The 21,988-nt window shown below is 55.5% G+C and overlaps 1 protein-coding gene across 2 annotated transcripts in view; it reads right to left on the bottom strand.

The window, feature by feature from the left end:
• MEF2D (myocyte enhancer factor 2D) overlaps nucleotides 1-16,457 on the bottom strand; it is an 89,592-nt gene extending 73,135 nt beyond the window's left edge. For both annotated transcript variants that reach the window (XM_032233808.1, XM_032233807.1), the window contains exon 1: nucleotides 16,281-16,457. The gene's annotated coding sequence lies outside the window, so the exon portion shown is untranslated. The remainder of the gene's footprint in view (nucleotides 1-16,280) is intronic.
• Between the last annotated feature and the right edge of the window lie 5,531 nt (nucleotides 16,458-21,988).

Consider the following 21,988-nt stretch of genomic DNA (forward strand, 5'->3'; position numbering starts at 1 on the left):
TTTTTTCCTATCACCAAATCAGGACCCAGAACAGGCAAATTCTTCTCTCAAGAACTTCCACCAAGGAACGAAACAAAAATCCTAAGAAAGAATCAAGGATTTGGACCTGAGGAAACAACCGGCATTCGGGGGGGCCAAAGCCAGAACTCCATCTTATCCGAGGATGAGCTGCTCACGGAGGAAGCCAGAAGGAAGGACCCCCCCCTCTCACAAGTCGGCCCCAGGAGACCTCAGGAATGAAGCTGGACGCAGCCCCTCCCTCACACCCCTACGAAAGCTTCAGGAACGGAGGGGGGGAAACAGAGGCACATCGGAAGCAGGAAGTGTGGCTTTCGGACGAGCCGAGTTTAGAGACGCTGAAGCTTTTGGGGAAGGCCTGGAAAACCTGAGCCCCCCCCCCCCTTGGTAGAGAAAGACAGGCAACCAATCAAGGGGCTTGAAGACAGTCCGTTCCCATCAGCCGGTTAAGCCATCGACCCAGGAGAGGGAGGGAGGGAGGGAGGGAGGGAGAGCGGCTGTACCCACCAAGGATCCATCAGGGCTTCCATGGGCTGCAAGACTTACTCTAGGTCAGGGGTCTCCAACCGCAGTAACTTTTAACACCTGTGAACTTCAACTCCCAGAATTCCCCCGTCAGCTCTGCGAAGCTTTGCTGGTTGGGGAATTCTGGGAGTTGAAGTTCACAAGCTTTAAAGATGCCAGCCAGGTCTTCTGCTGTTCTCCAGATTGACAGATAAGGAATTATTTGGTGAAGGGAGAAGAGGTTCAAAAGCCCCTGAGCAATCTGCATTCTGAATTTTGCTTTACGTGAAACCTGGGGACGATGGAGGGATGCACAGGGACGCATCCCTCAAACGTTGCCCTCCGTGCCCGGAGTCCTCAGTGGCCAGGGCTGTTCTCGGTGGGACCGTCGGCCCAAGGGAGCAGATCCCACTAGAAGCAAGTGGGCTGGGGAGCTCCTGACCCCAGGGGCCCTTGGCTGGCGTCTTCAGGGGGGGGGGCGGGGGGTCTACGGCTCTCTCTACAACTCTGCCTCTCTCTGCCTGGTGAAGCCGGCTCCTCCAGGGCCTCCCTCCACCCTGTTCGCTTGGCTCCCCCTATGCCAGTGCCCAGTATGTACGTACGGCCGCAATTGAGCCCAACATTTATGTTGCTAAGTGAGAAATTTGTTAAATTTTGCCCCATTTTACGACCTTTCTTGCCACATTTGTTAAATGAATCACTGCAGTTGTTAAATTAGTAACACGGTCATTAAGTGAATCTGGCTTCCCCATTGACTCCGATTGTCAGAATGTTTCCAAAGGTGAACACGAGACCCGGGACACTGTGACCGTCATAAATGTGAATCAATGGTCAAACATCCAAATGAAAAGCACACGACCATCGGGATGCTGCAATGGCCGTAAGTGTGAGAAATGGTCGTGTCACCTTTTTCAGTGCTCTTGTACCTTCAAACTGTCACTAACTGAGGACTACCTGTAAGTTCTTCATTCTGCAATCTAAATATTTAATTTCTGCATTGACCAGAGATTTCCTTCCTTTCTCTTTCTGGAAGGTTCAAGGAGGCGTCTTCCCCTCTTGCTCGCATTCGCTTGGGAAGTGCGTTTCTTCCTGGGGAGGGGCTGGGCTCCCCTTGGATGCTCCCTGCAGCCGTCGATCCAGCAACAGGTACAGGAGGAGGGTCAGCCGCCTGGACCCTCCCAGGAGCGGCATAAACCTTCCTCAGAGCCACCGGATCGGCTCTCCACACTAATGGCTCATCCAGACACCAGAATCAATGCAGAATTTGGGGGCCAACAGAAGGGAAAGCACCAGTTTTCATTATCAAAGTACAGAAGCCACAACCAGCTGGACTCCCCAGGGTGGCCCCGAGGGGCATGCCGTGCCCAGCACGTTCTCACCCAGTGCCTGCCAGGCTCCGTATCCCACCTGATTTTCTAGATCTTATAAAATAAAATACTTTTTAAAACAACATTCATAATTCAAGCGATGGCGCCCATGGTTGTAATGGAGCAAACGAAGGCTACAACTGGGACAGCAATCAGAAGGGAGGGGCTGTGCTTGGAAAATATTCCCGCGTAGCCAAGAGAACATCTGCACCGAAGGAGGAACAACTGGGGGCAATCCAGCTGCATGGCTCCTCCAGACAAGGAGAAGAGGTGGATGAAGTCTTCAAGAGGTCTTTCAAATAAACATGAGGTTCTGCTCATGGGGAGAACCACCTGGCCTCCAGAAGACTTTTAAGAAGAGATTGGACACCCATTTCTCTGCTTGAGCTTTCGACTGGAAGAACTCCGGAAGACCCCTCCCCACTCTGACATTCGGGTGAAGAAGCAAGCGATCCCAAGGTGGGCCTTCCAGGAAATTCCCGGTTTATCTTGCGGGTGACTTCCTCCTTTAGACTGGGAAGGAGGCACAGAAGGATAATAATCCAACCTTGACTTGAGGCTAATCAATTGAGAAGACATTGTTGAGGGCAGAGAAGAACTCTGGGTGGAAAGGATCACAAGAAGCGGCTGTTCTTCATTTTAAGGACTACAGCGGTCCTCATTCACTGACCAGAATTGTAGCTAGGACGGTCACGGTGTCCCCTTGTAGTTTGAGTGCCTGGCCTGCAGTTAGGACTGCTGTAGCATCCCCAGGTCACCCTTTGCAACAATCTCCACTGGAGGCTTCCAACCAACCAATGGGGAAACTGGCCGGTGGTGGCCAATGGCGGTCAAAGGACTGTAGTGCCTAACAACGGCAACTGCAACCACTGCGGTTGTGAAATGACACAGTCACATGACGTCGCACTACATATGGCTTAGTGACAAGAGTCACCGTTTACCATAATTAAGCGAGGACTATCTGTAAAGCCCAGCACATTTAAACATGTATTTTGGACTTCAAGAAAGGAGATTTAAGAAGACTAATAGAAAGTAGGCTAATGGGGAAATTGTGAGCAATTCCAACAGTAGGAAAAGGGAGGAAATGCCAGAAAACGCAGCCCTGGAGACAGCCGGGGTGCCCCCATTCAACAGGCCCCCCCCCGCCCCGAGCGTGAGGGTGGGCTCCCCATCTCCACAGCTCCTCTTGATTCCCTGGGAGCCCCATTTCCTCCAGGAGGTTCCCAGGAACCGTCTGCATTCCATGCAGGCCCCAGAGACTTTGTCAGAGACCAAAAGTGGCCACTGGATGCCGTCCAGCAGTTTCTCCGCCAACTCCAGAGAAAGCGACAGGGAGCATCCGAAATAGCTTTCCGTTTTCTGGAGAGTGGGTTTTTCATGACAGGCAAGAGCTTTGGCCAGGCAGCACACAAAATACCCCCACTTCCAGCTACGTCCCTGGCCCAAAATTTGGGCAATGAATTTGCTACAAATGGATCCTTCTCAGGTTTCCATTGCCCCATCCTCAAACACGACCTACTCGGTTCTTCAAGAGTTTGCCCCAAGTAGAGAGCCCATTGGCCGAGGAGCCATCTCCTTCCTCACTGCACCCAGCCACCAAACCTCTCCTGTCCTGCAGAGGCTGCAGCCCAGGAATCACCCCCACCAGTTCGGCCTCGGCTCTATCCCGCTGGCCGTGCACTGTGGTCCCTTTAAGGGGTTTTGCTGGAGCTCCACTTTGGGCAGAAAAAGCCCCCCCCCCCACACTTACGGCCCGGAGAAGCCAGCCTCCTATCCCTGGTCTCCGGTTTTGGAGAGGGGGCAGATGAGGGCAAACAAGTCTCTGCGGCTATTTTTAATCAAAGTACATAAAACAAAGCCCCCGAAATGCCTGGCTTCTCTTAAAGCCCATGAATATGCATTTAAGCTCCACGTGCTCTAAATTTGGGAAGGAGCCACGACGAGACCTCTGGACTACGAAGAGAAAGTCTTGTTTGCTTCACCAGAAACCTGGATTTTCACCCAAGGCGGCTATTGATCTCCGGGTGCGCTTCAAGGTGCTACTTACCACCCATAAAGCCCTCCATGGTAGTGGATCTGAGTACTTGAGAGACCGCCTCCTGCCAATTACCTCCCTTCGACCCATCAGATCGCACAGATTAGGCCTCCTCCGAGTTCCATCCGCCAGTCAATATCGACTGGCAACTACACGGAGGAGAGCCTTTTCAGTAGTAGCTCCGACCCTTTGGAACGATCTCCCCGTGGAGATTCGTACCCTCACCACCCTCCAGACCTTCCGCGCAGCCCTCAAGAACTGGCTATCCCGTCAGGCCTGGGGGTAAAGATTGTAATCCGCCCCACCCGAATGTTGAATGAAAGTTGTGTTTTATTATTTATTTTTTTTATTCACGTACTGTCTTATGTTTTGTCTTGCACACCCCCTCCCATGAATTGTAAGCCGCCCTGAGTCCCCTCAGGGAAAAGGGCGGCCTATAAATAATAAATAAAATCTAAATAAAATCTATTTCAAGGACTCTCCTGCTATAAATTTATTTGGCTCTTTTGAAAACCTACAATTGTATTTGGCTGTGGTGTACAAGGCCAATTATAGGGGGGGGAAAGGCAAATCTGACCTCAAAAACAGCTGACAAAAAATGAGAGAGAGAGAGAGAAAATAACCCCGATATTCATGCCCTTCGGGCTCCCTAAAAGGCGACCCCGGAGGATTCTGGGAAAGGCACCTTTGTGGGAATTGCAAGAATGCTGCCAAGGTCAACCGGTTTGCCAAAGGGGGCTTGGGCAGCTCTGCAGGTCGGGCATTTGGGTGGCACCTGCTATGCTGCCCACGTGAAGGAGAGTTCTTGCTAAGCGAGGGACAGGTGGGAAGGTGAGTCTGCCCAGGTACTTCCTGGAAGGGAGCTTGGAGGAGGAGCTGACCGGGTCAGTCCACAGTGGCAAAACGTCAGAAATCTGGTAGCACCTTTTCCAAGGAGAATGAAAAGAATGAATATTAATAATTGATTCTGCTTCATAAAACGTGTTTTTCAGACTCCCCGAAAGAGCCAGATTCCCATTTGGCTTTCTCTGCAGTGCGAAGAAGAGGAGAAAAGGGAGGGAAGGGGAAAAACCAGATCAGCTCTGGGCTCGATCTGGAAAAAAGCCTCCTCAAAAGCCACGGAGCTCCTGTCAGGAAGGCCCCCTGCCTCTTGGGGGACCCCCCTCTCCCGCCCTCCAGACCCCCAAGTGGGCCTGCGTGACTCAGAGCAAGAACCCCCAGGACGCCTCGCCTTTCAGGTGCAACCGGACACACTGAGAAGCTGGCAATGCTTCGTTTCTTAGAGAGAGGGCGGGGAGGGATATATATATATACATATATATCTATACATATCTTTTCAAGAGCTTAGGAGAGAGAGAGATGGAAAAGAAGACAAATGGAAACACCTGAATCTCCAGGCCCAGGTTCACCTCAAGCATGAAATTGCTCATCTTCCAGCCAAAATCCACCCGGTGTCCTTAAGACTTGACCTCAGTCCAGAGGGCTGGAAAGGGGCCAATACCATTACTGTTACTTTCTGCAAAAGGGATCCACAGAAAATGAAGCTGTTATCATCATTAAAAGCTTTAAAAATTCAAGCATACAAAAGTCAGTTTGGTACCGTGGTTGAGGCACCGTGCTAGAACCAGGAGTTCTAGTCTCGCCTTGGGCATGGAGCCACCTGGGTGACCCTGGGCCAACCACTCCCTCTCAGCCCTAGGAAGGAGGCAATGGCAAACCGCTTCTGGAAAACCTCGGCAAGGAAACTGTGGGGATTTGACCAGGCAGGGGCCAGAAGTCAAGACCGACCCAGAGCCCACCCCCCACTCGGAAGGAAGCCTTGCAAAAGAGAAAGAAACTTCAGTTACGCCTTGCTGATCTCTTTCAATGACACAGGCCACACAGTTGCCATCTGAAGACTTCTGGAAAGGCTCGGGGCAACCTTTCCTAAGAGCCCCCCGAGGGGAATGAAGGCCATGGGGGAAGAGGCCCTCTTAAAACAGTAGCAGATTAAAGAACTGAACACAGGTAATACGTATTTTTGCAAGAGGTATGGAAAAAAGCAATGTTCCCGTAGAAGCCGTCTTTTTTGAAGGTTCATCATGTGAAACATTTAAAGTGCTTTAATAATTTTTCTCTCAGGGGGAGTTGAGCAGGGAAGCCGATGACATCAAATTATTGAGGAATAAAACCCACCTTCCATGTCTGTAACCAGTGAGAAGGATCTCAAGAGAGCAAGTAGGAGACCCAGTTTGCAAAAGGGCACAAATTCCAGGATGGGTTAGGGAAGAGACCGGACACCCAGCAGAGCTGTGGTCTCTTCCGACAGGTGGCCGAGGCAGGTGCGACCCAGGAAGGACCATCCCCGGAAGGAGTGGCTCTGCATGGAGCAAGGCCCCCAGGCGGTCTCTTCGTGGAAGGATTCAAGAGCAAGGGGAGAGGGGGGGGGAGTCTCCTGCCTTTTCAGAAACCTAGAAAGGAAGAGGGCAGGATGGAGACAGGAATCCTCTCTCACGTGAAGACCTCATCCCCCCCTCACCCCCCCCCCAGGGGCTGCTTTACACTCCCAGGTGGCAGGAAGGGAGATGAAGCTGCAATTGGTCCAGCGTGTTTACAGACCCTAATAGACTTGGTGGCCCCTTCGGCTACCATAAGCCCCGTCTGGGGTCACGCAGGACCTTCAGGGAACCACCCTCAGTTAATTCCTCAGGATTTGCAGCATGCATGCGCTCCTCCACCACGGACTGAGAAACCCCCAGCGGGAGCAGATGGGAGAAGTATGTCCTTGCTTCACCACCTGCCATGTTTTGCCTGCAAAGGGAGAGGGCAGAGCCCAGGAAAGACGATGGCTCCCCTGGACTCTGGGGCCTCTCCGGGGCCCCGTCTTTCGAGCAGGGCTTGCAAGAGGCTCAGATCCATTCGGGGAGCCTGACAGCAGCGACTCTGTTGCTGAACCCCCGAAAGACGCCTCCAACTCACAGCAACTTTTCTTTCAGCCTCTGCCAGTTTGCAAACTCAGTTTTAAGTGCTGGAAAGACTAACAGAAGGTTCCACTCCGACCCTTTCACCTCTTCCCTACCTAAACTCTGACAAAGTATTATTCTTTTTTACTGAATGTTTGACTAAAACAAAAATTGCAGCAGAAACTGTCCGGGTGCGATGAAATCATCATTTCTGGACAGGAAGACGACTGTCAGAGTGGGGGACGTTAAGCCGGGATAGAAAAGTTGGGAAGGAAAACGTGGGGAAGACGGGGCAGCCCCCCCCCTCTTTAGAGAAGGAAAAGGGCCTCCGTTTCCTATGGGCTGCAATTCCTTAATGCAGAAGCCGGTGGGGGGCTGACCCCCTCCGGCCCCCGTGGAAGAAGGGCCCATCTGGGCAGCCAAGCAGAGGAGCAGAGGAGGGATGTGGGGAGCCAAGGCCATCCTGGGCTTCTGCCTGCCTCCCTTGAGGAGATCTCTCAGAGCAGTCAGGCAGCCAGGCAGCCTCCTCAGCACGGTGACTAAGAGGCCTTACGTAAGAGAGCAAGGAAGGAGCTCTTGCTGCACTTACGACGATGCCCTGGGCGCTGAAAGGGGCTTCTGCTGAAGCCCAGCCGGGCTGCCCTCTTTCGGCTGAGCTGTTGGGCCCTGCTGCCTTTGCCCACGGGGCAGGGGCTCCCGGCTCCTCACGGACCCCCTGGGTCTGGCCAAGACTTCTCAGAACTTCCCACAAAGGAAACATGATTCTCTCCCTCCCTCCTGGGAGGAAGGAGGGCTGTGACTCTGAAATAAGGGGCTCTCTTGTAGGTTCTTCGGTGGAAGCATCGGCCCGCCAGCACACAACTATGTGTGATACACAACCAATATTCCTCTCCTGCATTTCAGCCAGGGAAGAAGTGCAGCTGCCCTCCCGAACCCATGCCTCCCACTTTCCTGGGTGCCCTTTTGCCAACCACACGGTCCACTCAAAGTGAGCATGGATACTGCAGTTTCCAAGGCCACCTAAAGCGGCTGTGGTCAGAGCAGGATTCCACCCTTGGGCTGGGGGCTTCTCCGTCTTTCCACCCCTGTGCTCAAAGGCTTCCGAGGGCCAAGCTTCCCCTGCAGAACAACAGAAGAGACTTCCAAGCCCACCACTGAAGGTGGACATCTTAAAGTGAATCTCTCTCTTTCCCTCCCCCCTTCCCTCCCCCCTCTTTCTCTCTCCCCCCCTCTCCCCTTCTCTATCTCTCCCTCTCTCTCCCTCTCCTCCCCCCCTTTCTCCTTCTCTCTCTCCCTCTCTCTCTCCCTCTCTCTCTCTCCAAGTCCTCCAAGAGCCTCATTAAGGAGCCAGCCGGATTGAAGCTGCTGCTCTGGGCCTGCAGAGACAGGTGTCTTTCACAAGCTGAGCTCCTTACTGGAGAGGCCGATTCTGGGACCTGGGAAGGAGCTGGCTTCTCTCTCCGGATACGTGACAGCAGCCCTGGTCTCCAGGGCATCAATCACGGCTCCCCAGGGCTGAGGAACGACTCATCCCGCCATCAGGGCCCGTGACACGGTCGACAGCCCAGGAGGACAGGTGTCCCTCTGTGGCGGAGAGGAGCAGGGGGAGAGACGTGACATCATCAACGTCGACTCTTCCTAAAGCTGCCGGTTCCTGGTGGCGACTCGGCCTGCCCCTCTCTCCTCCCAGGGCTGCTTCGTCCTGGCTGAGAGGCGGCGCATGGCGCACAGCTCTCCCGTGGCTCTCTGGGCCCTCAGGAAACGGGGAGAGCAGAGCAAGCAGAGAGAGCAGCCGGTTCCCCCTTTGCAATGCCACACGCAACCTTCACAAACTGACTCCGAGAACAACCGTGCAAATGACCCCCTTTTCCAGAGTGTGTTCCCATCCCCCCCCCCTTCAGCTGAAAGGGCTCCCAGGGAGGGGGGCACCAGAGGAAAAAGAAAGCAGGGGGGGGGGGAAACCGGTGTTGCTGTCCAGAGCCATTCAGTGCTGGCCCACCTGAAAACCATCACGGATCCTCCGTTAGGCTCCGTGCAATTTGCCTACCGAGCAAACAGATCGACAGATGCTGCTGCTGCTGCTGTTAATATGGCTCTGCGCCACATCCTACCAGACCTTGAATCTCCCAAGACCTCCGCCAGGGTCCTCTCTGTGGACCTCAGCTCAGCATTCAACACCGTCACTCCAGAGAGTCTTCCACTTGAACTGATCCAGCCGTGCCTGGCCAGACTGTAAGTGGATCCCAAGCTTCCTATCAGGCAGGAGGCAGCAGGCGAAGCTCAGCAAAATCACATCGGATAGAATTAGCACGGGGGCCCCCTGGGCTGGGTGGTCTCTCTACTTCTCCCTCTAGACCAATGATGGCTTCTCAAAGGATCCCTCTGTTAAAATACTGAAATTTGTGGATGGTACAATAGTGACTGGTCGAAGGGTGCAGGGCAAACATCGATGGAAACGCAGACCGGCCCCTCCCTCCGGCCCAGAGCCCCCCATTCAGCCGAGCACTTCCTATTTCTTCCCTCCTTTCACTTCTGCCGGGCGGTCGTCCCTCTCCTTAAGCACAAACGAAACCACCACCGGATTTTTCTAGGAAACCAGAAGACGGAATTACATTTTCCAGTTGGAGCTCAGATTCAAACAAGCTACATTAGGAACGGATACAGAGAATTTTAAACTTCTACGTAAGTACAGCTAGTCCTCAACTTATGGCCAATTGGCACCAGCATTTCCATTGTTAAGCAAGATGGTTGTTAAGTGAATTGCACCTGATTTCATAACCTTGTTTGGCTTGGGTAAATAACTCACTGGACTTAAGTGAATCAGGCTTCCCCCGTTGACTTTGCCATTGTTGGGAGCTGATTTGGGGGGGGGGGAAATGGGGGGGTGTCACATGACCTCAGGACGCTGCAGCCATCATAAATTCATGCTAATTGACAAGCATCTGAATTCTGATCGTGCGACTGTGGGGATGCTACAACAATCCTAAGTGCTGTAAGTTATTTTTCTTAGTGCCAGAGTAACTTCAAGCGATTGTTAAATGAATGGTTGTAAGTCAAGGAGTTTCAGCCAAAAATAAATGGGGAAACCTAAGAAATTGGCTGGCTGGCTGGAAGTGAGGAGATCCTGAAAAAGTGATGAGAGGCCCTGAAGCAGCCTGTGGATGTTGCTATCAATGACATTTCCTTATCTCAACCGTTTAACTTGTAAAGTTTTTGTATTTCTTTGCCCCGTAGGATGGTCTTCCCCACAAAAGATCAAAGTAGGAGGGGGCTCAGCTGCGTGCTGGTCGGTAAGACCACCTACAAGAGGCAGCCTCTGGCTGGCCTGCTCTGGACTGGGGTGCTGAGCAGGGCATGGTGGGTTTTGGATGGGGCTGGAGTCGAGGAAAGCAGCTGCCACTGTGCCGCTGTGCCAAGAGGAGGGGATCCTCCCTGAGGCGCTGGGCGTGAGGCAAGGGGGCAGCTGGTCTCAGGAGAGCGTCCTGGCTCTCAACTTCGGAGGCTTCCGTGGAAATTACCCAGATGAATATTTTACACAACCTTTCTTATTTTTAACAAAACAAGGTGACCCCCACGGCTGCATCCTCCTGGGCAAGAACAGAATGTCTCCTCTTCGAGGGGCATCGTGCCCACTGGCGCCTGGCACTCTCTTGTCTGTAGGGTGCTAAGAAGGCAGCAGCAACGAGTAAACGAGCTTAACAAGATGGTGACCACAACAGCGTGAACACGACGGAAAAGGCAGCCTTGGGTGAGATGGGCGGCTACAGAAATGTGATCCATAAGAAATACAGTGAACTCCAAACCTCCCTTCGCTCACTCTCTCTGCCTCCTCTCAAAAGGTAAACTTAGCATCCAACAGCTGAGCAGTTTGTCATGAGCGGGAATCGCGTTCGTTGACTGTTTGCCAACCTCAGGAACTTTAAGCAGCGTAGACTTCACCTCCCAGAATTCCTCCGCTGGCACAGCTGGCTGGAGAATTCCGGGAGACAGAGCCTGAAAGTCCCCAAGGTTCCCAACTTGTACCCCACCGTCATGTCTTCGGATCTCTGGCCATTCCTGCTCAGGACGCTACTGAAGCAGAAATTCAGGCCAACCACGATGCCTTCGGTGCAAAGGGCATAACATCCAGGAGGCCTGTAATGAGGATTCCTCTGCCCCCCTCGGCCTCATTCTCTACCAAAGCCCAGCTGGTCAACTGGGCACCCAACATCCTTTAGGCTCAACTTGGGGCTAAACAGCACCAAATGCAGGCAGAACCTGGCACCCGCTTTCCCAGGAGAACAGCAGCACTCGGAGTCTGAGCTCATTGTCAACCACTGAGTCGCCTGAGCAGCTCCTCCCCTGCAAAGAATGCAGAGAGGCAGACTGACCTCCGTCTCCTGACCAAGAATCTCTCTCCACAGAGCCCGATGGGGCCGATTTCTCCCCACCCTCCCCAAGACTCCTGCTAGGCTGAGACTCACCTTGAAGGGCTTGAAAACTGGGATGACTCCGTGCTCCCCAGCGACACTCACCTTGCCGCCCATTGGCCATGGGCTGTCACCCACCAATAACCCAACGCTCCCCCTGAGGCAGCAGGTGTGGACCATGGGGCTTGGTGTCCCTGCACACCCACCCACCCATCGGGGAGCCATCAACAGCCATTAGCTCCTTCGGAAGTGGGACATTTAGTGTCTGGTGCAAAAGTTTACAATCTAGGCGGCAGCAGATCAGGCAAGAAAGGACATAAACAGGGTCACTTGAACAGGTTTGATCCGTGGGAGACAAAGAGTTTTATGGCAAAGAGGAAAAAGTACACTTCACACATGCAGAATTTGTGTCTGCCAAAAGTGGCCAAGTCCTTCCGTTCCTCTTCTTATCCCCACAGCTAAACAAAGCCTCAAAGGAGGAGGGGGGGGGGCCGAGCGGGAGTCCCAGCATAGACACACCGGGAGCTCTGAAGAACCCGGGGCTTCTCTTTCTCCAGACTCACAAGGGGAGAAACCCCAAGCATCCAGATTTTAAGGGGGGAAACGGATTGCAAAATCAGGGAACGAGATAGCATTACTGTGGTTTTATCACAACCACATCCAGATTTGCTAATGCTCTGGATGGTTTTGTTGAAACTGTTCAGAGATTCCTCTTTCTGCATTCCTCTCGCCAAGACTTCTGGAAGCTTTTGCCTGCCAGCAGCTGGTGAAGGAAACCGGGCTCAACCGGGCTCAAGGAAGGCCCCGCTGGAGCTTGTCCTCCACATCTCCTGGCTGGGCAATATTCTCAGGTCTTGGAGAAGTTACTCTCCAGCTCCCCAGCACACTTGAAGCCACCGTGCAATTTCCATACCTTTGGCCTAGCATATTTGGGGGGGTTGAGCTACTACTGTTTTTAAAGCATAAATTCTAAAGCATTGCAACATTACACTAATACAGCCAACTGTGGCTTATTAAGCAAACTGATGTGGGAAGCTAGAAACTGATCTTTTGGGGGCACCATGATCGGATTTACTTTTAGCCTTTTCTTCTGTCTACACAAGTTATTTAAAACTGAGCAACTGAAAAGTGAATCAAACCATTAAAAAGTAAACAAACCCAAACGGAAGCATTACAAAAAAGGAAATTGTAGCTCCCCATAAAAACAAAATAATGAACTGCAGCCAGAAGCCCCAGACCTTAAAGGCCGGGGCACCAAAAGGCAAAGGCAAAACCATCGGCACAGCCAAGGAGCCCAAAGGACGGTTTCTTGGGGCGATGAGCACCTTGGGCTTTTCAAGGACCGGGCAAAGGCAGTTTCGGGTTCAGAGAAGCCCCTCGCCCCCCCTCTGCCCCTCGGGCAGCCCCGACCCTCTGTCTCCCTTGGCCAGATTCAGAAAGCGGTTGGCAGAGTTGGGAAAGCAGAAGGCAGGGAGAACACCAGATATCTTCCTTAAGACAGAGATAAGAGATAAGCAGGGGAGTGGGCTCTCCTGCGGCTACAAAGGAGGAGGGGATTAGGTGACCTCGTTCCCCCCCCTCCCTCTTTGCCCTTTGGAGCAGAAGGCGGCTGGCATCATTGAGAGAAAGCCCCGCCCTCCAGGAAAGAGTTTCAAAGCCAAACACGAGGACAATAATGCAAATTGTCAAAATGCAACGAATGGAGCGGAGGAGGCGGGAGGGAGGCCAGGCGAAGGCTGCCAGCCCAAAACGCTGCCCAGGGGAGGGGCAGAGGGAGAAACCGGCAACAGCCGGAGCCCCTGCAACCACCTGCAGCAGAGCTGGCTGGCTTTGCTGGCAGGGCCCACGTGCCCTGCCTGTCCAGGAAGACGGCAGCCGGGCTCTCTCTCCCAGGACAGGCGGGGGGTGGGGGGGGTGGGCAGAGGGGACTGCCAGAGTAATGAAAGCGACAACTGGCAAGCCTGAAGCGCTGGGTGTGCCTGGTGTGGGCCTGCAAAGCCCACCCAAAGAAGGAGCTGGGCCGGGCATTGCTGCCCCAGCCGAGCCCAACCGAGAGAGGCACAGGAGGGGAGGCCGCAGAGGGAAGGGCCAGCTGTGCCCCTTGAGACGTGGGGCAGGGATGGGGGTTTTGTAACCCAAAGCTGGGCCAGGATTTCTCTCCCCCTCAAGCCTTTACACCAACCCTTTCTGCACCTGAAGTGCTCCAAACTGCACCGAAATCTCCTTCTCGCGCACCATTCCTTCCCTCCCTCCCTACCGAAACTGCCGAGGCTCCTCCTGGGTGTGAGATCTGGAATTCAGCACCAGCAGAAAGCTCTGGCAGGTCGACCGAGAAGCCTGGAAAGGGGGCAATGACAGAGCCTTTCGAAAGAGGCCCGTCAGGCCTGTGTTCAAGGAAGAGGCCGAGAGGATTCGGGAGAAGCCCCCGTGCAGCGGCCGGGTGGGAGAGGAGGCTGAGTTCCACACCCACACGGCCTCCTCACACAGCCTTCCTTTGCGGGAGCAGACCCAGAGACAATGACCAAAGGGTTCTCCCTCCCTGTGAAGACAGCCCAAAGAACCTCCTTCCCTCCATGCCCATCGCGGGCTTGGCATTCAAGGACCCTCTCGGCAGCTGAAGCAACCGTTCCCATGGCACGGAGAGAGCTACAGGCCATTCAGGTGCTGCGCAAACCCTCAACTTACATAACCAGAATAAACGGTGCCTGCCAGCCACACGGAGCCATGGTTAGCAAGAGGGAACCGTATACTGGGCCTCCTTCTCCTCTGACCATTAGGACTCACCCTCCTCAAAGACATGTCCGTGCCCCATTTCTCCACGGGGTGGGGGGGCGCACCCCAGAAGAGGAGGGCTGCTGCTTCCGGTCAGGAGACTGGCAAAAAGTGCAACATGGGCTGTATCGACACAACATGCTTCAGTGGCTCAATGGGAGGCCCGGTGGTTACACTCCCACGTGTTCAGCGCGGCTAATTTTAGTCCTGTGCAATTTGGGGCGAAGCGCCTCCTTGCCCGGCTGAGGGTTCGGCGTTCATTCAGGAACCCAGCTAAACAAGTTGTGGGAACCCGGCTGCAGGGACGCAACCCCTCCTGGGCCATGTGAGAGCCTGATCACACACAGCTGTGCCAATCTACGCCTGGGCAGCAGAAAGAAAACAAAAACGTTGTGGCAGTCGGTCATATTTCACAGATCCCCCGCAAGAGCAAAGACTTGTGGGCCTCCTTCAGCCTTTCAATTGCGGGACCTGCCTCCCTTTCTCCACCCCCTCCCCGGTCCCCTGCCCCAAAACAAGCTTTCGGCCAGCCCAGGGCTTGGTCTCCACTGCCCCCCGACACACACACATGACTCCTGCCAATGATACAATTCTGACTGGCACAGTTGGCTTGTTCACGGGGCGGGCCAAGGCACCACAAGAGCCCACCCTTTGCGGCCCACGGGCCAGACGCGGCCTGCTGCCTGCCAGAGACCACCGCCAGGGTGGCAGCAAGCGAGGTCTGAAATCCTGGCAGGAGAGGAGCCCCCCGACCCCTCCGACTCAGTGGCTGTTTCACAACAGGCTTACTCCACTCTTAATAAATTTGGCCACGGTTTAGGGAAATAATCCAACAGGAATAACACCGGCCAATTTTGCAGGACAGTCTGTCCTAAAACGGCATATTGCCCGGTGGTGGCGCAGTCCCTGCGTGGCACCCAAAACCAGCTGCCCAACTAGCCTGGCATGTCAAAACCACCTGGGGGTTCTTTACATAGACCAACATCACCCAAACGTGGGGAAATTCAACCCACGGATGAATCCATAACCACCAGGAAAGGCAGCCTCAAAGAATCATCCCATTCAAGGGGAGAGGAAGAAAATAGACACACACGGAGGCAGGGAAATTGTTGGAAAGCAACTCAGAATCCCGTGAGAACCTGGGCGCTTCCATGGCACAGAGGCCGAGTTCACACAACCTGCTTCCTTGGCCCATGAGCCCAGCTGGGAGTTTGCGTGACATACAGAAGGATGATAAACCAACCACGAGGGCTATCGCTCCATCGCAAAAGCTCATCAAGATTAAAAGTGAGACACGGGGATCGCAGTCGAATGGGTTGAAAGGCTGAGCCGGGAGGGAGAAATCACCCATCTCACCAGATCAGAGGCCACGCTTCTCACGGCCACGAAGGCGAATCCCAGCCAACCCCCACTATAACGCCGGCACATCCTGGGCATGAAACGCCCAGCCACCCCGTCCCATCACTCGCAACTCCGTAGACGGAAGAAGCAGCCGCCGTCCGTCCAGCGGCTCCGGGCTCAGGAGCCCCAGCCTGGGTTCGAGGGATCTTAGGGGGGGGGGGGATCCCTTCTCGGGCCAACAGACAAACCCAGCGGCTCAGGGCCAGCGGGCCCCCTGCGAAGGGGGGGCATTATTACTGCAGTCGCCGCCCCCCCCCCCCGCAGCCTTCCCTTTCCCTCCGGCTCGGCGGAGCAGGCTGGGCGTCAGAAGCGCCGCGTCCCGCATCCCGTCAGGCTCCCCCCCCCCCCGCCCCACCGGCGCCCAAAGGGCCCCGCCCGCACCGCAGCTGCCCCCCTTGACGGCCGTCCCGAGGGTGGCGCTCCCGGGGGGTCCGCCTCGCCCCAGCCGCCCCCGCGGGGGAGCCCGGCGGCCTCCGTGGGGCTTCCGCTGGCGGACAGCCCCCCCCCCCCCCCGCGAGGCCTCGGCCACTTGGCTAACGGGGCGGCGGCGGCGGCGGCGGGGGGGGGGGGGGGCTGTCCGCCAGCGGAAGCCCCACGGAGGCCGCCGGGCTCCCCCGCGGGGGCGGCTGGGGCGAGGCGGACCCCCCGGGAGCGCCACCCTCGGGACGGCCGTCAAGGGCGCGCCGCTGCCCTCCGCCCGGCCAGCCGACTTCCGGCGGCCCTGCAGGCTGGCGGCGGCGGCGGCGGCGGCGGCGCTGGAGCGACCGTATCCCTCCCGCCCTCCGTCCCCGCGCTGCCCTGCCCGGCGGGCGCTGCTGCTGCTGCTGCTCACCTGCGGGCTCCGGCACCTCCTGACGGCTCCGGCTCCGCTGCCTTCCGCGTGGCTGCTCCGAGGCCGCGGCGGCCGCTCAGCCCCTCCGGCAGCCAGCAGGGCGAGCGGGGCGGCCGAGGGAGCTGCAGCCGGGGACCAATCGCCGCGCCCGCCCGGGGAGGGGGAGGGAGGGGGAGGGGGGGAGGGGGGAAGGGAGGAGGGAGGGAGGGGGGGCGGCCTCCTCCTCCTCCTCCTCCGCCGCCTCGCCCGTATCCCTCCGCCCGCAGCAGCCCGGGGCCTTGGCGGGCGAGATCCCTTCCCTCAGGCCAGCCGCTCCGCCGGGGAAGCGGGGCGGCCCAGGGAGGGAGGACGGGGGCCGCCCTTTGCCGGGCGCTGCGCTCTCGGGGGGGCCAACGGGACCTTCGCCCGCTCGTCTCCAGAGCCTCCCTCCGCTTCCCTCGGGGACACAAGCGGTGGGAGCCGCCCTGCTTAGCCGGCGGCGGCGGCGGCGGCAACTGGAGTGTCACATTGTATCGCGCCGGCGACGCTTTCGGGGCGCGTTCAGACGACACGCGTGTCGGGAAGCGGGTCGTCGGGAGGCAGCCGGGCCGGGGACTACATTGCACGCGCGGCGGAGGGAGACGCTGTTTACGAGCGGAGGCCGGCGGTAAAGCCTCCGCGGGGGGGGGGGGGAGGGCGGGGCCTCGGAGGAGGAGGACGCTCTGCCCCCTCGCGGCCGCCCGACGACTCTGCGCGGCCCGGCCCCGCGGCATTGGCGTCACGCGTGCGTCACCGTCTCCTGCGCGACCAGACGGCGGCGCGCGGCTTACGCCCCCTAGCGGAAGGCGGCGGCTCCGCCCCCCCCCCCCCCCCCGCTCCGCTCCTCCGCGACGCGGCTCGCTCGATGCCCGCCAGACGGGCGGAAGCGGGCGGGGGCGAAGGAGTCGTGGGAAGTCGAGGGTTACAAGCCCGTGTTTAAAAGCGTGTAAAGCAACGCTCCCTCCTCTTTCCCTGCATGTCTGCCGGGGACCCCAGGCCACAAGCGGGAACGATGTTGCCTTCCGGGAAATGGAGCCCTTAAACCAGTGTTTCTCAACCTTGGCCACTTGAAGATGCCCGGACTTCAACTCCCAGAATTCCCCAGCCAGCGTTCGGCTGGGGAATTCTGGGAGTTGAAGTCCGGGCATCTTCAAGTGGCCAAGGTTGAGAAACACTGCCTTAAACCTTTCCTTATGGAATTCCTTTGTCTCCCCTTTTCTACCTCTCCGGTGAATGGATACAGCAGCCGCCTTTTGTAAAATACAAACCCTGAATCCGCTTATTTATTTTACAAAACCTATCGACATCCTTTGAATTGGCTGCCGAACAAAAAGCCAAAAGAGGAGGGAAGATTTGGGGTTATCCCAGGGTCTGACTCCCCCCCCCCCCAAGGGCTCTGCTTCAGGCACCTGAGGGGGCCGTTAGCCGGGTGTCCTGGGGAGAAAAGGCCTGGCCCGAGTCAGCTTCTAGCCTTCTTCGCTTTCCTTTGAAACCCTCCGCCAGCCAATAAACAGGGGGCCTTGCTTCCTGTCTCTCCTCTAGACTGCAATCTCTGGATTATGGGCAGATTCTAACTCTCCTCTCCTGGGGACGGTTGGCTCCGAGCTGGTCTTTTCCAGCTGTTTTCCACTTTCAGAAGAAAAGCCTTCTGCCTTCGCAACTAGACAAAACCAAGCAAAGTCCCAAGTATGTCCGTCTCTTGTGCTGGCCCACTGCGGAAGAGACTCACCTGGGCCCACCTGGTTCAGGAGAGGCAGAATTTTAGACAAAATGTCCTGGGGATCCTGTATCAAGATGACCTAAAGGGGACTTCCAGAGGACTCTCTCCCCACCTTTTTCTCGCAGGTCAAGAGCTGTGACCTCACTCCCAGGACTGCCTGGCCTGGCTGTCTAGGTGGCCAGTGACAAACCCCCCCCCCCCAAATTACTCCTGCTGTCCTACCCAGCATATAATGGAACCATCATCGCCACAACTCAGATTGCAAGAAAGCAAACGAATGCCGTTTCTCTTTTCTGGCTGCTGATCTTCCTCTTCAAACCTCCAGTCCGCCTGCAGTCGACCTCAGGGCTATTTTTGGCCTGCTTAATTACAGGGGGGGAATCCATCAGCACCCAGGACAGAGGCCTTCAGAGAGAAGCTGGGAGAAGAAAGCTGCTCTCGCCACCAGAGTCCTCCGTGTGCAGCCATCGGTGGAGAGCTGTGAGGTGGCAGGCACTTCCAAAGGCTTGAGAGAAAATAAGTAGAATGAAACATGGCTGTGGGGGGGGGGGAGGCAAGGGCTTAACAAGATCTTCATCTCCTGCCTTTGGGGAATTTCTGTCTGCCGATCTATCTGACCTGCTTCTTACTCGGTGGAGGAGCTACCCCCTCCTCCTCCTCCTCCTCCTCCTCCTAATAAAATATCCTGGTTCCGTCTGCCCAACACCCTACTATCTACTTAACGGTATTTACTTATCCAACATATTACGCTGCCAAACCATAAATGATTCACATTGGCTCACCACAGAATTAAACAAAACCAGCAGATCAAAATAAACAAAACACAATAGTAATATATATATATATGTAAATTAATTAACCAAGAAATCCAGCTCTAGCAACGCTCACTTAGTTCCCCAAATCACCCTGGGAGACTTTGGCCTTTGCGACAGCAATGAGGGCAGCCAGAATACGGGAGCCCAGAGAGAAAAACCAGCCATTTCTGGCTCCCCCACCCGACCGAAAGCAGGAACTGCAAGCCCCCTCTGATGGCAAGCAATGTCAGGCAACACCAACGCACGCACACACACACACACACACACAAAGGAAATAATCAGGCAAATGCAGCCCTCAGAGCCAAGTCCTGGAAGGGGGAAAGGTCCAAAGAGGCCCTTCGTGCCTTGGTCCCTCCTAGATTACGGCAGCATCCTCTACATGGGGCAGCCTTTGAAGGCCACCCGAGTTACAGCTGGTTCAGAATGTGGCAGGACACGCCCTGAGGGGTTCCCCCATGGACCCCTGAGGAGGGTAGATTCAACCCCTGTTGTGAGAGCTGGACAGGCTCCCAGGACCTTCCGGGTGCAACTCAAGATGGTGGCTAGGACAGTAAAGCAGGGGGCTCCAAACGTGGCTACTTTAACTCTTGTGGACTTCAAGCCCCAGAATTCCTGAACTGGCTAAAGAATTCTGGAAATCGAAATCCACAAGTCAACGGCAGCTTCCCTGCCCTCCCTCTTCTCCGCCTAAGAGCAACGGTCATTTGCAGGAGCTTTGCTGGGCACTCGCGGTCCCAGCTTCCTATATTCAGACGCTCTCATAAAACCCAGTTTTGCCCTCGTCCCCTTCATTCCTTCCTTCTCTTTCAGCTGTTTTTGAGGCCCCCTTGCATAGCCCCCCCCCCTTCTTGCTTCCCTCTGGCAAAGTGGGCCACAGCCGCCTGTGAGACCCAGACACTTTCGCCTCTTTGCGGCGTATTTGGAGCAGACCATATTTGCCCACCTGGAAATGTCTTCATGCGCTATCCCATTCCCCATGTACACACTCTGGGAATGTAGGCAAGTGCTCCAGTTTCCACCATTTATGAATAACGTCCAATTTCTTGTTCTATTTTTGCTGGCAAACGCAGCTGCTTTGATCTTCATTGACACATTCATTTTCAAAGCTACGGTTGTCACTCGCAGAGTATAAAATGGCTTCTCAGCCAAGAGCACAGAGTCGTCTGCCTGCAAAAGTCTGCACACATTCCCATGCGCAACCAACGAAATTCTACCCCCTTCCCTCTCTTGATGGCCGGGATGCCTTTTAGTCTCATTCAGGTCAGGGTCAGCGTAAAGACTGGCCCGTAGAGGGGAGAGAAAGAACCTGAAGCAGGAGAGCCTTGGGCGAGGGTCCCCAGGGAGTGGGGAGTGGGGAGGGAGGGAGGGAGGGAGGGAGGGAGGGCCAGGGTGCCACGAGGCTGAAGTGCCAGGCCATCGTAGAGCAGGTCCAGAATGGCAAGTGGTGAGAAATACTTGTGGAGAAGAGGCAACTTTAGGGAGACATCAAAGTGCCAGAGCTGACATCTATAAAATGGGGCCTGCTTTGTTCCAGAGGGCAGGAGAAGGAAGCACGTGGTTGGACATCATCTGTCCAGGGGTAGAGCACTCAGGACAGGGTGGCTCTCCTTCCATGGAGGTGGTGCTTAAATCCCCATGGTGGGGGGGGGGTGGATTCCTGGACAGACTGTCAGGCCTGCAGTTACATTCTGTTTGGGATCTTTGGCCTGCCCCACATTCTCTCTCTTTCTTTACTATGCTGTTCATTAGTGGGGAATTGGGAGGGGGGGATTAGTAAGGAGTAGAATGTGTTTCTTTTCAAAATAAAAAAATTCCTGTCTAGAAATCAAGGTCATTCTTTGCCTCTGCACCTGTGCACCTGACCGGAACTAGATGGGTGGAAATGCCAGCGTGGCAGAGGAAGATCGGACCATGGGATGGACTTGTGGGGTGGGGTGGGGGGCAAGGTCTTGAACTTTCAACTGGGTGGAAATGCAGGAAGCTTTCAGATTCGGGTTTCCACAGTTTGTACCAACATGTCTCTCTTGTTAAATTGGAACTTTGATGAAAGCCTCTGCCTTGGACTCTGATTTAATTCTGGGTGATATTTGGAACGCTGAGACCAAGATTCCCTCCCACCCTTATATACAGGGTCCCGTCGTGGTGAGCCAGGCTGAACGTATTGTGATCTGAACAAATGCTAAAACAGTATAAGATGGAGGTGACTCCATCTTGGCCTCTTTGAAGGGCTGTAAGGCAAAGCGCTTGTTTCCCCAGACAGGCAAACGGCCTTTTCCCAGCCCTTCCTCTTTGCTCCTCTTCCGGGCAAAATCACGACCGAGGCCGGCTTTGTCATCGCTTTGTTCAGTCAAGGTCTCCACTTCATGCTTCTTAGTACCATGGAGAATAGTGTCGTGATTGGCTTATTAGCCAGTCACATCTGCGCTACGCAGGATTCCCTGCCAGTGTTAAGAACAGCACAATTTGGCCACAATTCCAGAAAAGCCAGCAAGGTGCACTTTGACCTCAAGCCCCCTCACTCCCTTCTAAGCAAGCCAGGATGGCTAATGGCCGGAATAAACCTGCATGCCAGTGCCTGGATTCTAATGGGGGGGGGGGGTTGCATGACTTCCATGCAAAGTAAGCAACCACTGAGGCCCATTTTGGGGAAGTTGAGGACACGCAGAGCCATCAATGGATCCCCCAGCCTGAAGATGTCTGACACCCCACAGAAGCCCTGCCGGCAAGGGTCCCCCGGGGGTCTTTCTCGGCCTGGGCCAGAATTATTGGGGAAGTAACATTAGACCTTGAAGCCCCTATGGGTGGAAGAGCAGGAGCAGCTAGGAATTTGGGGAGCCATTCAGGGCTTGCTGGGGGGGGGGGGCAACACCATGCAACATCAACCAAATGAAGGGGAGGGGGAGGAAAGTGTCCCCCACTTCTTCTGCTCCTTCCCATGTGATGGTGCCCATGTGCAAAGTCGCCCTCTGGGAGGGGCCGAGAGAGGGCGAGGGAGGGGACGGTGGGCAGCAGCTGCCGGACTTGAACTCTGCACTTGCCTATGGGTGGCATCCTGTGCCCCCCCTTCTTAAAAGCCCCCCCATTCTCCCTCAGTTTGCAACGTGACCCTTGATGAAACTCAGCTGGCTTTACCCGGCTGCGGTTGCCAAGGAAAT

This window comes from Thamnophis elegans, chromosome 17 (assembly GCF_009769535.1).
Source record: "Thamnophis elegans isolate rThaEle1 chromosome 17, rThaEle1.pri, whole genome shotgun sequence".
Lineage (NCBI taxonomy): Eukaryota > Metazoa > Chordata > Lepidosauria > Squamata > Colubridae > Thamnophis > Thamnophis elegans.